Genomic DNA, 14040 nt, shown 5'->3' with positions numbered 1-14040 from the left:
CACAGAATGCAGAAAAACCTTTGCTCGGCTCTCAACCCTTAGTAATCAGAGGATCCACACAAGGGAGAAACCCTATGAATGCTCCGGCTGTGGGAAACAGTTCTGTCAGAGCTCAGCCCTTATCTGTCATCAGAGAAGCTGCAAGGGAGTTAAAGACCATAAAAACCTTGTCTAGATTGTTTTCCTTTTGCTAATTCCCACAAACCGAACTTTGAGGCACCATTTGTCACTGTGGTGTCTCAACTCTCTCACCTGAGTTGTTTGCTTTTCAAATTTTACAGCTCACCTGTCCTTGGGATGAGTCCCACACTCCTTTGTGCTATGTCATGGAGGTGTGTGTCCCTCCAACAGGAATGTCCATCAGCTCCAGGAAGGGGGAACCAGGAGTGACTTCAACTAGGTACATGAAAGGTTAAATGTACCTGGACCTTGACTGCACTAGGATTTTCCATGGAGTTAGCTAGCTTGAGTTCACTATCCTGATATAAAAGGCAGAGATAAAAGTGTGGGGGGAAAGGCAGCCCCCAGCTGCTATGATATTCCAGGCAGGACTGAATCTCCATTAGACAAAGCTTAAAGAACGGAATGACTGGAAGTCATTCCCATTTTTGCCCAGGCGCCCCCGGCTGACCTCAGCGAGGCCAGCCAGGAGCACTCATGGGATGATGATGATGGATACCAGTCATATTGCACTGTCTGCCATCGGGGAAGTGAAGGGGATGCTGCTGTGTAGCGCTGCAGCACCGCATCTGCCAGCAGCATCCACTGACATTGAAAAATGGTGAGAAACGATTTGCCTCCCTTTTCTTTCATGGAAGGGGAGAGGCTGACGACATATACCCTGAACCACCCGTGACAATGTTTTTGACCCTTCAGGCTTTGGGAGCTCAGCCAAGAATGCAAATGGTTTTCTGAGAGTGCAGGAACTGTGGGATAGCTGGAGTCCTCAAGTCCCCCCTCCCTCCCTCAGTGAGAATCCATTTGATTCTTTGGCTTTCTGTTACGCTCGTCTCAGCTCCTTAAGTTTCACGCAGCACTGTGTTCAGTCTCTATTGTGGCCTCTGTCTATCATGGCCTTGGAGATTTTTTCAAATGCTTTAGCATCTTGTCTTTTGGAACGGAGTTCTGATAGAACAGATTCATCTCCCATACAGAGATCAGCTTCAGTATCTCCTGTACGGTCCATGCTGGAGCTCTTGTTTGATTCCGGGACTGCATGGTCATCTGTGCTGATCGGCGCTCCATGCTGGGCAATAGGAAATGAAATTCAAAAGTTCGTGGGGCTTTTCCTGTCTACCTGGCCAGTGCATCTGAGTTCAGATCGCTGTCCAGAGCGGTCACAATGGTGCACTGTAGGATAGCGCCCAGAGGCCAATACTGTCGAATTGCAGCCACACTAACCCTAATTCGAAATGGCAATACCGATTTCAGCGCTACTCCCCTCGCCGGGGAGGAGTACAGATATCGATATTAAGAGCCCTTTATATCGATACAAAGGGCTTCGTTGTGTGGACGGGTGCAGGGTTAATGCGATTTAACGCTGCTAAATTCGATATAAACTCGTAGGGTAGACCAGGCCCCACACTCAACACACGTGTTATTTCTCTCTCCCCTGGGGATTCTCTGCTGGGCCGTGATTTCCTTGAGAAGTCTGTGAGTTCTCCGATAATAAACAGAATAACCAACCTTCTGCATTGCCTGGTTTCCCTGCCACCTCTCTGGAATGTGCTGACTCTCACAGGCTTTTCCCTGATCACAACTCCTGGACACACTCCCTTTGCATCTTTGCAATAGTGTGCCATGTGGTTCCACTTCCTCATCATCTTCCTGCTGAGAATTCTGCTCCATGGTCTCACTCACCAGCCCAGCACCTGCTGGGACACAGAAAGAAAAACCATCACAAACAGGAATAGAAAAGGGGAAAACAAACTGGAAGAACAGCTGGAGATGAAAAAAAATCAGGGACTGAAGTTCCCCAAACTCTTCCCCAAAGGGGAGAGAGGAAGAGATGAATTCTTCAGCCAGTTCCCACCCAAATACTCAGGCAGAACGAAGTGCAGGGAGGGAGCTACTGCCAGGAGTTAGTCAGAATGGATAGGAAGTAGGGCTGTCAATTCATTGCAGTTAAACCAGCCTGAGAAGGGGCCAGAATTTACCAATGTACATTGCCAAAGAGCCACAGCAATACATCAGCAGCACCCCCATAAGCTTCCTCCCCCAAGCTCCCAGCACCTCCCACCAACGGATCAGTGCCTCCCCCTCCCTCCCCACACCTCCCAATCAGCTTTTTTTGTGGCATGCAGGAGGCGCTGGGGGGGGAGGGGGAGGAGAAAGGGCATGGCAGGCTCAGGGGAGGGGGCAGGAAGGAGTGGAGTGGGTGCAGGGCCTGTAGCAGAGCCAGGGGTTGAACAGTGAGCAACCCCCAGCACATTGGAAAGTTGGCACCTGTAGCTCCAGCCCCAGAGTCGGTGCCTAGACAAGGAGCCACATAGTAACTTCTGAAGAGCCGCATGTGGCTCCGGAGCCACAGGTTGGCCACCCCTGGTCTAGATAATACTTAGTCCTGCCATGAGTGCAGGGGACTGGACTAGGTGACCTCTCTAGGTCCCTTCCAGTCCTATGATTCTATAAACTACATTAAAGCACAGTTAAGGTTGCCTAGTGCTGCCTCTGCCCTTGCAGTATGTGGAGAGTGGCGAAAGTTAAACATCTGAGAACCAGGAGATGAAGAACTACCCACCACACCTGCAAAAGGAAGCTTACGCCCTAACCTTGGGGCTAGCAAATGTCACTGGGAATAGGTCAGTAAGGGTGGAGCAACGGTTTACCAACCAACCAGGGAAAATTTGGCACTTGCATCTCTTGAAGTCTGCAACTCAGCACTGGATGCCTTCCTGGAAGATATTTTCATCAAAACACAAGCTATTCAGCTCACTACAATGGAACTGGATGAAAGTGTATGGCTCCTACTATATGGAAGGTCGGACTAGATGACCTAATAGTATCTCCTGACCTTAAAATGTACTGGTCAATGATCAATAGAAGGAAGACTAAGAACATGCCATTATTTGTGCTGTGTCAGCTGTAGCTTTACATGAACAGCGGAGGGAACAGTTGGAGCAGCTTGGCAGAGCCGGGACTGTGAGAAGAAGAGAGGTGTGTGTGAATCTCCAAGGAATAGGTATTCCTCACGTCAGTGCTGAGTGTTGTAGGTTGTGTCAATGAAGGTGCACAAGGTGTGTTCTTGTCACAAGGGTTGTCAGCATTCTGGTGGCATGTGTGCTAATGGCCTCCAATGCTCAATGGGGGTAAGTGAAGGAATCCTGAGTGCGAGGGTAGAGGGGTGGTGACATTAGGAAAGTCTGAGATGGATAGTGAGCAGCAGATTCAGTGTTTGAGTGCAGGCCAAGCGTAGGTAGCTTCTGTTCCCTGCACTGGACCTAACCAAGTTTTGCCTTAGCAAAGAGAAGGCATTGGGCTTTGCGTTATCCTGCTCCTGAGCTCTGCCCCAAAGTGTTGTGTGGCGGGCGGGGCAAAGAGCCAGTATGTGTCATTGGCCTGTTGGAGTGTTGCTGAAACAGGGCAGAGTAGAGGTCGCATTGTGGGGTCTTGTGAACCTCAACTCTTCTTTCCCCTTCTAATAACTGAGGGGATGGGAATCCTTACCCAGCGAGGTCACGTTCTCATAGTTCTCCTGCACGACGTCTCTGTGGAGGGCTCTCTGAGCGGGGTCCAGCAGAGCCCACTCTTCCCTGGTGAAATACACAGCCCCCTCCTCGCAGGCCATTGGCCCCTGAAAGAGCAAGAGCCCCTCACTCAGTACCTGCTGCCTACTGACAACCCCACTGCTCACAGGGGAGGGGCCAATCACGTGGAAGCTGGGGGAGGCAGGCTGGCAGCATAGTTCCACCCACACCCCCATCACAGGACAGCAGCCAGGAAGCATCAAGGGGAGAGGAGACAAAGAGCACCCCCACTCCTCCCAGCAGAGAGAGGGGGCAGGAGTCTTCCCATTCCTCACTCACCTACTAGCCAGAGGCTGGGACAGGAGATGGAGCCCGCAGCAGGGTCCAGGGACAGCTCCCTGGTGTGAATGGCAACACCCTCCTCATTGCCAGCAGCTGGATGGGAGGGGATGGGGTGTCTCCCCTGGCCTCACTGGTGGGTGCCCCTTTAGATCTCACAGCTGCCTCTGGCTAGTAGGTTCAGGCTCCAGTACTGAAGTCTGGTAAGTTTCCCTAGCCCCATACGGCGGGGGGAGGGGGGGTGTTTCCTGCTTGACTAATTAGGGAATTCCCACCCACAAACCATAGGGGGCTGGTGCTGGGATCTAGGCACCACAGTAAACAAATCTCGGCAGATTTATCACACCCTGTCCCCCTCCCTTCCTCCACCTTGTGGCTTTCCTGCCCCCTCCCGCTTCCAGACCAGCCCCCTCGGACGTGCCCACTGTGACGTTACTGACATGGAACTGTGACCGTATAGATCACCGCTGCTACCAGGGGCCTATGGCTGCACCAGGTCTTGTACAGGGGAAGCCCAGTGGGGTGTCTACGGAAAGGTTGTAGTTTGCTGGTTATGATTATGCTGCCTGTATGTGTGTATCATTTTTGTATTTGAAGTTATGAATATTGGCCATGCACTTGTATCTCAATGTGTTTCATCCTAAGTAGCCTCAGTGAAGCGTTTGGTCAGTTTCTTGAGAACGGGCACTCAGGCCTTGGCTACACTTGCGAGTTATAGTGCAATAAAGCCGCCCACAGCGCTGTAACTCACTCCCCGTCCACACTGGCAAGGCACATGCAGCGCTGCATCTCCGTGGCTACAGCGCTGCAGGTACTCCGCCTCCCCGAGAGGAATAACAGCTGCTGCGGAGTGGCTGAGACGCTGCCGCTCCAGTGTAAACAGGGAGTAACCTTATTACACAGTGATTGACCTCTAGAAACTACCCATAATCTTTTTAAGTGAAGGTTCCTCTCCTTGTTTTGTTGTGATGCCTCTCTTTGTTTTGTTGTGAACTCCGGGCTCCGGGAGCTGCTTGTCAAAAAACCAAACACAGCTCCTGTTTGCTGTGAATGAGTAGAGGGAGGCAGGGGGGCTCCCTTTGGAACGCCCACAGCTAATGTTTGCTTGAAGAGAGAGGCAGCGCGGGGGAGGAGGGAAGCTGCTTATCTGGTCTGTGAGGAAAAAAACAAACAGCTGCTGTTTGCTTTCAGTGAGAGAGGGGTGGAGGAGGGAGGGGGTCGGAACTTGCAAGGCAGGGTGCTGACACTCTCAGCAGTCCAAAACCCCACTCTCTCTCCCACCACGCTCCCTCTCACACTCCACCCACCCCCCTTTTGAAAAGCACATTGCAGCCACTTGAATGCTGGGATAGCTGCCCATAATGCACCGCTCCCAATGCCGCTGCAAATGTGGCCACACCAGTGTGCTGTCAGCTGTCCGTGTGGACAGACTGCAGCGCTTTCCCTACTCAGCTGTACGAAGGCAGGTTTAACTCCCAGCGCTGTACAGCTGCAAGTGTAGCCATACCCTGAGTGTCTGTGTGAGAAGTAACCCTGGACCAGCAGCCCTGACTCCAGCAGCCTGCCTCTCACACCCCAAGCACATTCTGGTTTGGGGGGAGTAGGCTCAGTGTTTGTAGAGAAGGGCAGGGGTAGGAACCTTCTGTTCATTATGCCGGACCTAACCCCCAGTTTCACTTGAGCAAACACGAGCTATTTGACACTGTGCAATACTGCTCCTGTGCTCTGTTCCCAAAGTGTTCTGCAGTGGGGGGGAAGGGAGGGTCCTCTGTGGCATATTGGGGTGATGCTGAAACAGGCCGGAGCAGAGGTAGCATTGTGGGGCTGGCATGAACCTTATCTCTTAATTTCCCTACCAAGGAGGAAGGAGATTGGAATCCTTACCCAGCAAGGTCACGTTCTCATAGTTCTCCTGCATGACGTCTCTGTAGAGGGCTCTCTGAGCAGGGTCCAGCAGAGCCCACTCTTCCCTGGTGAAATAACAGCCACCTCCTCATAAGTCACTGGCCTCTGAAAGAGCAAGAGTCCAACACTCAGTACCTGCTGCCCCACTCACAGCCCCACTATTTGTGGGGCAGAGGAGCCCATCAAAGGGAAGCTCTGGGTGGACTGCAGTCAACAGAGTCCAACCCCCACCCTGCTCAGAGCATCCAGGAAACACCAGGGTGAGGGGGACGAAGAGAGCCCCTTATCTCTCCCAGCAGATCCATCACACACCTACTAGCCACAGACCGATACAGGAGATGGAGCCCCTAGCCGGGTCCAAGAAGAGTTCCCTGGTAGGAAGCCCAACACCCTCCCCATTGTGAGGAGCTGAATATGACGGGAGGGGAATCTCCCCTAAGCCTGACTGGTGGGTGCCCCCTTCATATCTCACAGCAGCCGCTGGTTAGTCGGGTCAGGCTCCAGCACTGGGAGTCTGGTCAGTTTTCCTAGCTCTGTGTAGGTGGGTTATTTTCTGTTTAACCAATTAGGGCATTTCCACCTCCGAACCTTATGGGTCTGTTCCTAGAATATAAGCTCCTTATTAAACAACTCCCAGCAGGTTTGCCACACTCTGTCCTCCTCCCTTTCCCACCCTGTGCATTTCCTGCCCTGCTCCAACCTCCAAACCAGACTGTGCAAACCTTCCCATCTCCAGTGTATTTGCTGTCCCTCTCCCTCCTCCAGGAACCCACCAGCCGCCCCCCCGATAATCCCTACCTGAACAGGCTCCTCTGCAGCCATTTCTCTCCCCTGTCCCATGGGAGGATGGGATGAGCTGGAGTGAAACGTGGACGTCATTCTGCAGCCTGGGAGGGTGAGAAGGGCATTTGTGGGTGTTTCAGAACAGGCTTTAGTTAATTTCACACCATGATTCCCCCAGGCCCTTTCCCGGCAGACAGACATCCTAGATTCTGCCATCCTGGGAAATGCTCAATCTCTTTATTACAGTGTAGACCTGGCCCCTCCTGTCAGGCTAAGCCCAGAGAGAGATTTTTAACCTCCCTTCTCCCTCCCCCCATCCCATAACAAAGTCTCTGAACATAAGGCTAGAAAAGAGCAGAACCCAAGGAGTCACTGTGGGGGATTCCCTCGGACACTGACCCCATGGCAGCCACACCCCAGCAGGAGGGATATGGAGTCAGGAACTGGCTTTTCCTCTGTCTGATCCTCATCTTTTCCACAGGAAAGTGACTGTATCCAGGGTGCAGTAATACACCTGCCTGGGCAGATAACAGATCTGGAAATCTCTCTCACCACTCCTTCGCTCCCATGGCCACTTTCTCTCTCTTTCCCCTTCTCTCTCCTTTTCCCTGTCCCCTCTCCCTGCCCGTCTGGTAGGAAAGTCCCATTCCTGGGTAGTTTGCTCCCCCATGGCTGGATTTGCTCCTGCAATTGCTAATGGGAGGAGAAATGACCGGGGGGGGGGGCGCTATTTGTGTAGTCTCATTTTAAGGCCAGACCGCAGCATTTTCCCTTCGTTTCCTTCAGTTACTTGGAATGTCTGGCTCAGAACTTAGTACTAACAGGGCTACTCTAGGGGGCTAGGACCAGCTGCAGAAAGTCATCCCCTGAGCCAGGCAGAGAAGCTTTAATTAAGGTCACTTCCCAGCACAGAACCCCCACTGGGGGAGCAGCAGCTGCTAAGCCTGGTCTCCCAGATCACAATGGAGGCTGCAGCATCCGACCCAGGAAGCTGAACCCCAATATCCTGAGTAGAGAGGGACAGAGCGTTTGAGCAGCTTCCCTCCTTTAACTCTCTGGGGAGGGCAGCTAATGAGAGCCCCTCCTCACAGGGAGAACTGCTGATCTCATTTGCCCCACTGTCCATCCGGAGTCACTCCTTGTCTTTCCATGCAGTGACGCTGGATTAACAATGGCCTCAATGAAACCAGAATTCAGAAAGAATGAGTCCAGAACGCTGTGGAAGAGACCATTGTGTGGCATTTCTAGCCCCCTTCCCAACTCCCTCACCCCCCAGATCTAGGACAAGGACTGGGGGCACCAATTTTCCAAATGGAACTGAAGTTCCTGCAGTTTTCAAAAGAGGAGAAAAGCAAAATCTGTGATTTCACACTAACAGTGTCTGATAAGTGGACAGAAAGTTATCACAGTGATGGGGCATGTGACTAGGGAATGCCCGGCAGTGTCTGGAGCCAGGACTCTGGCACAAGTTGATCAGAGAGAAGGATCATGGTTAGCAGCAGTTCCCAGAGCCCCCAGCCAGGGGCTCCAGCCAGACCCCAAACAGGGTCCCATCTGGGATGCAGCCCCCCTGAGTCCCTGGCCAGGGGCCCCAGATACCCCTCAAAGCCCCACCGGGCAGGGAATCCCCACCAGACCATGGCTGCCAGGTTGGGAATCCCAAAGAGTTTCCCCCACCAAGAGCCCCCAGCAGCCAGGGACACTCCCCGCCCCCAAGGGAACCCTCCACTGGGAACTCAGTACCTCACTGTCTGCCTAGGAGCAACCCCCCCCCTCCCCCCGCCCAGCAGGATCTGCCATGCCATTTGTATGGGACCCCCTGATGCTTTACAGTGGCACCCCTCACTCTGCTTGCCTGGCATCTCCTGATCTAGTGCCAGGGATCCCCCCCATCCCCAGCTCTGTCCCCTGAGCATGGCAACGATCCCAGGAGCCAGCGGGGGAAGCCCCCACAGAGCCCCTGGCACAGCATCAGGCTCCCTCTAACCCCCTGTCCCGCCTCCCCAAGAGACGCCCATCCCGGCTGTTCTGCAGCCAACAGACCCCCAGCGATACCCACCTCCAGGACCCAAAGCCTCAGGGCTGGGCACATCAGAACCACCCCCCCGAAACCCCAAACCTCCAGAACCCACCAGCCTGACTAGGGCAACCCCTGCCCAGCCACCCAGAGGCCTCCCCCCACCACAATGTCCCTTCAGCTCCAGCTGCAATCTCCCCACACAGACACCCCACCCCCTACCCCAGCAACAGTTACCTCACTGTGTCTGCTAAGTGGATAGAAAGTTATCACTGCCCCCTGCTGGCCAGTCACCCGGGCAGAGGGATCCCTGGGGGGTGCTGCTTTAACAGGAGAATGGAAGGGCAAGAAAGGTCCATGGCCCCTCACTAGCAAATAGTGGCCACCATGGATCCACCCCAGAGGTGGCCACAGCTTAGCACTGCGGGAATCGACCCCTCACAGAGACCATTTGTCAGGGGAAGTCGAGAGAGCGGATCGGGGGGGGGGGCGAATCTCCCCGGATGTTACAGCCCGAGCGAGACCCCGAGAGAGAAACGGGGCAGAACCGGAGAGACTCTGTACCGGGGTCGAGAGGCGCCAACAGGGACAGGAGCCAATTAACTCCCCCCACCCCCGGGAATTTCCTGGCTGCCCAGAGACAGTTCAACCCGCCCCCCCGTCCCACCTCCCAGCGGGGGGGGGGGGGCGGAGCCTGCTGCGGCTCCCGGGGCCGAGGCGGCTCCGAGGCTTCTCCCAGGTTCCCCGGGGCAGAGTCACGTGCCCGCCCCCTCCCCTGGGGTCTCTCACTCACCGGCTCACGCGGAGGCGGCAGCAGCAGCTTTGTTCTCCAGCCCGCAGCGGGGCTCGCACGGAGCATGCGCAGTTCCAGCTGCTGACCCCTCCCTCACCTGGGCTGGAGAGGGCGGACGCGGCCCCGGGGCAGGCTGGGAAATGTAGTTCCGGACTCTCCCTGGAGCGGAAGTGACGTCGGCCAGGGAGGCGGAGCCGGAGCGCGAATCGCGCGGGGAGCTGCGGTTCTGCCTGGCTCGTGCGGGGCCGTTGGAGCCTCTCCCGGCCCGGAGAAGGGTTTGTGCCGTTGGGGCTCTGGGCATGCGCAGATCGCGGCGGGGGAGACCTTCATTAACCCCCCCGTGCCCGGCCCGGGCTCCGCCCCCACTGCGGCGCTGCAGCCTCCAGGTCCCAGCGCGAGCCCGGGGACGGGGCCGGGCGGGAGGGTCCCGGGGGGGCTGTTAAAGGGGCGGGGGGGGGGAAGTGTCGGTGCAGCCCGGACATGGCCGGGGGGGGAAGAGCCGGTGACCCCCGAGGAGCGGGGAGAGAAAGGGGGGGGCTGAGACCCCCTCGGATTTACCGCTGCCCCCCCCGTGGGGACCCTCCGCCCCCCCGCCCTGCCCCCTTTCTCCCTAGAGAGCCACGAGCAGCCCCCAGGGTGACCCCCCCTCCCCAACCCCTGAGAAGTTCCCTGTCCCCCCCCCCGATTGTGCCCCATTTTCTCCCCCCTTCGCCAGTGTCCAGCTCTCCCTGGGGCTGGGGGGGGGCTCTGGGGGTGTCTGGGGCCCTGGCCAGGGGCTCTGGGGACTGGGGGCCAGGGAAGATCTGGCAGGACCCTGGCTGGGGCTGTGGGGGTGTCTGGGGCCCCGGCTGTGGGGTCTGGGCTCTGGGTACTGGGGGGTGTCTGGGGGCTGCTGCTAACCCTGATCCTGCTCCCGGATCAGTTTGTGCCACAATCCTGGCTCCAAGCGCGGCCAGGCAGCCCCCAGCCAGGCCCACTCACCCTGATAACTTTCTATCCACTTACCAAACACTGTCAGGTGAAATCACAGATTTTGCTTTTCTCCCCTCTTGAAAACTGCAGGAACTTCTGGTCCCGCAGGGAATATTCATGCCGCCTTCCCCACCCAGTCCTTGTCCTAGATCTTGGAGGTGGGAAGGGGGCTAGAAATGTCACACAATGGTCTCTTCCACAGCGTTCTGGACTCCTTCTTTCTGAAATCTGGTTTCATTGAGACCATTGTTAATCCAGAGTCACTGCATGGAAAGACAAGGAGTGACTCCAGATGGACAGTGGGGCAAATGAGATCAGCAATTCTCCCTGTGAGGAGGGGCTCTCATTAGCTGCTCTCCCCAGAGAGCTAAAGGAAGGAAGCTGCTCAAACGCTCTGTCCCTCTCTGCTCAGGAAATTGGGGTTCAGCTTCCTGGGTCAGATGCTGCAGCCTCCATTGTGATCTGGGAGACCAGGCTTAGCAGCTGCTGCTCCCCCAGCAGGGGCTCTGTGCTGGGATGTGACCTTAATTAAAGCTGCTTCTCTGCCCTGCCCAGGGGATGACTTTCTCCAGCTGCTACTAACCCCTTGGGGCAGCAGTGGGCCCTGTTAATACAAATTCTACCAGACTCCAGGTAACAGACAGACCTCAGGGAAAGTGCTGGGGACTGGGAAGAAAGTGACTCTGCACAAACAGCCACTCGTCATTTCTCTTCCCATTAGCAATTGCCAGAAGCAAATCCAGCCATGGGAGAGCAAAGCCCCCAGGAATGGGACTGTCCCAGCCAGAGGAGCAGGGAGAGAGGATAGGGGAAGGAGAGACTGAAAGGGGCAGTGGGAGAAATGAGTGGGCGGGGGGAGAGATTTCCAGCTCTCTAGTCCACCCAGACACATGTATTGCAGCATCCCTGGGCAGAACCACTTTCCAGTGAAACAAGCAAAGGATCAGACAGAGGAAAAGCCAGTTCCTGACTCTATATTCCCCCTGCTGGGGTGTGACTGCTGGGGGGGTCAGTGTCTGAGGGAATCCCCCACAGTGACTCCTTTGGTTCTGCTCTTTTCTAGCCTTGTGTTCAGAGACTTTATTATGGGATGGAGGGAGGGAGAAGGAAGGTTAAAAATCTCTCTGTGGGTTTAGTCCGGCAGGAGGGGCCAGCTCCACACTGTAATAAAGAGATTGAGCATTTTCCCAGGATGGCAGGGAAAGGGCCTGGGGGAATTGTCCTGTGAAATTAACTAAAGCCTGTTCTGTAACCCCCACAACTGCCCTTCTCACCCTCACAGGCTGCAGAATGATGTCCGTGTTTCACTCCAGCTCATCCCATCCTGCCATGGGACAGGGGAGAGAAATGGCTGCAGAGGAGCCTGTTCAGGTAGGGATTATCGGGGGGTAGCTGGTGGGTTCCTGCAGGAGGGAGAGGGACAGCAACAGCAAATACACCGGAGATGGGAAGATTTGCACAGTCTGGTTTGGAGCAGGGCAGGAAATGCACAAGGTGGGGAAGGGAGGAGGACAGCTTGTGACATTCCTGCTGGGGGAGTTTAATGAGTGGCCCAGATTCTAGTAACAGACCCATGAGATTAGGAGGTGGAAATACCCTAATTTGTGAAACAGAAAATAACCCTCCTACATGGGGCTAGGAAAACTGACCAGACTCCCAGTGCTGGAGCCTGACCTGACTAACCAGCGGCTGCTGTGAGATATGAAGGGGGCACCCACCAGTGAGGTTTAGGGGAGATTCCCCTCCCTTCATATCCAGCTCCTCACAATGAGGAGGGTGTTGGGCTTCCTACGAGGGATCTCTCCCTGGTCCCTGCTAGGGGCTCCATCTCCTGTATCAGTCTGTGGCTAGTAGGCGTGTGATGGATCTGCTGGGAGAGACAAGGGGCTCTGTATTCATCCCCTTAACCTGGTGTTTCCAGGATGCTCTGAGTGGGGTGGAGGTGGGATTCTGACTGTGATCTGCCCAGAGCTTGCATTTGATTGGCTTCTCTCCCCCACAAATAGTGGGAGTGGGGCATCAGGTACTGAGTATTGGACCCTTGCTCTTTCAGGGGCCAGTGACCTTCGAGGAGGTGGTTGTGTATTTCTCCAGGGAAGAGTGGGCTCTGCTGGACCCTGCTCAGAGAGCCCTCTACAGAGAGGTCATGCAGGAGAACTATGAGAATGTGACCTTGCTGGGTAAGGATTCCTGTCCCCTCAGTTCTTGGAAGGGGAAATGAAGAGATACGGTTCATGCCAGCCCCACAATGCTACCTCTGCTCTGCCCTGTCTCTGCATCACCCCAATATGCCAGTGACCCACACACTGCCACAGACCCTCCCCTACTGCAGAACACAGGAACAGTATTGCACAGTGTCAAATATCTCCTGTTTGCATAAGTAAACTTCTTTGAGATGCGGCGACCACATCTGCACGCAGTGTTATGCTCCTACAAAGCGCACAGGATCTTTGTAGAGGAAGGTAAATACACAGCATTTATTGAGAATACAACAGTTAGCATATGCTTCTCTCTCCCCCCCACCCTATATCTCCCCCCGTCCTGCCAGTGATGTTCATAGTTACCAGTTTGTTGTAGCTCGAGTCAATCTAATGGCCAGTTAGATTCAGCACGATTGTGGGGCTGGGCTCTTGTCGGTCGCGGTCCAATGCCCCTGGAGTGTGGCATGACAAACCCAAAGTCCCAAGGCCAAGCACCCTGGATCTTATAGTTTTTTTCCCCTTTGTTGAAGTCTATGGATTTTGCTGTATCAGTTTGTGATCGGTTACTTCTTAACTGGTGTAAACATTCCAGTGCACCTCCGAGAGGGTCAGCCTGTCCTTTGCTCTGATTTAATCAATTGTCCTCAGGGGTGCCAGCCTTTACCTCAGGGTCATCAATCTGCCCTTCGTTATGGATGCACGTTGATGATTCTTTGATGTCCTTTAAGTCTCTTGACTCCTTCTTCCTTTACTCTGGCTATAACAATGGCCTTTACACCTTCTCTTTTCCTGGTGCATACATCCTCATTCACACAAACCCACTGAGAATACAAACAATAGTATTTCATATCGAGCAAAAAGGCATTGCAAATGAAACCTTGCCTTCAATGTTTCTCTAATCTACTTAACATAAACACAATAGTGAATCCTGTCTCTTATTTACTAAACCTTAAAACAAAGACATGTAGATTTAACTAGAGTGCGTAATTTGTAATACATAGAGGAAACCATAGTAGACAGTGTAACTTATCCTAAAACAAAAGGTGACCATAATCAGTTAGAAGGATTGTTCTGGTCTGTCATTCCCTTCTGCTATTCAAACAGGGTGGCTGACAGGATGAAATCAAATCATACATTAAATTCTCTCAGTACATTATAAAATCCAGCTCCTACAGCCGTATTCGAGATGTGGGTGCACCATAGATTTGTATACAGGCAATACGATATTTTCTGTCTTTTCTATCCCTTGCTTAATGATTCCCAACATTCCATTCACTTTTTGCTGCTGCTGCACATTGAGTGGATGTTTTCAGAGAACTATCCATAGTGACTCCAAGATCTCTC

General features: G+C 54.1%; 1 long non-coding RNA gene across 1 annotated transcript; it reads right to left on the bottom strand.

Moving 5' to 3' along the window:
• Positions 1 to 3759: 3759 nt before the first annotated feature.
• LOC123354732 lies at positions 3760 to 6791 on the bottom strand. The gene is made up of 3 exons (XR_006574850.1): positions 6729 to 6791; positions 5910 to 6035; positions 3760 to 3793 (listed from the first exon to the last, which is right to left on the bottom strand). It is a non-coding gene; the product is annotated as an uncharacterized LOC123354732 (long non-coding RNA).
• Between the last annotated feature and the right edge of the window lie 7249 nt (positions 6792 to 14040).

This window comes from Mauremys mutica, chromosome 22 (genome assembly GCF_020497125.1).
Source record: "Mauremys mutica isolate MM-2020 ecotype Southern chromosome 22, ASM2049712v1, whole genome shotgun sequence".
NCBI lineage: Eukaryota > Metazoa > Chordata > Testudines > Geoemydidae > Mauremys > Mauremys mutica.
This window is presented reverse-complemented; position numbering and strand designations above follow the sequence as displayed.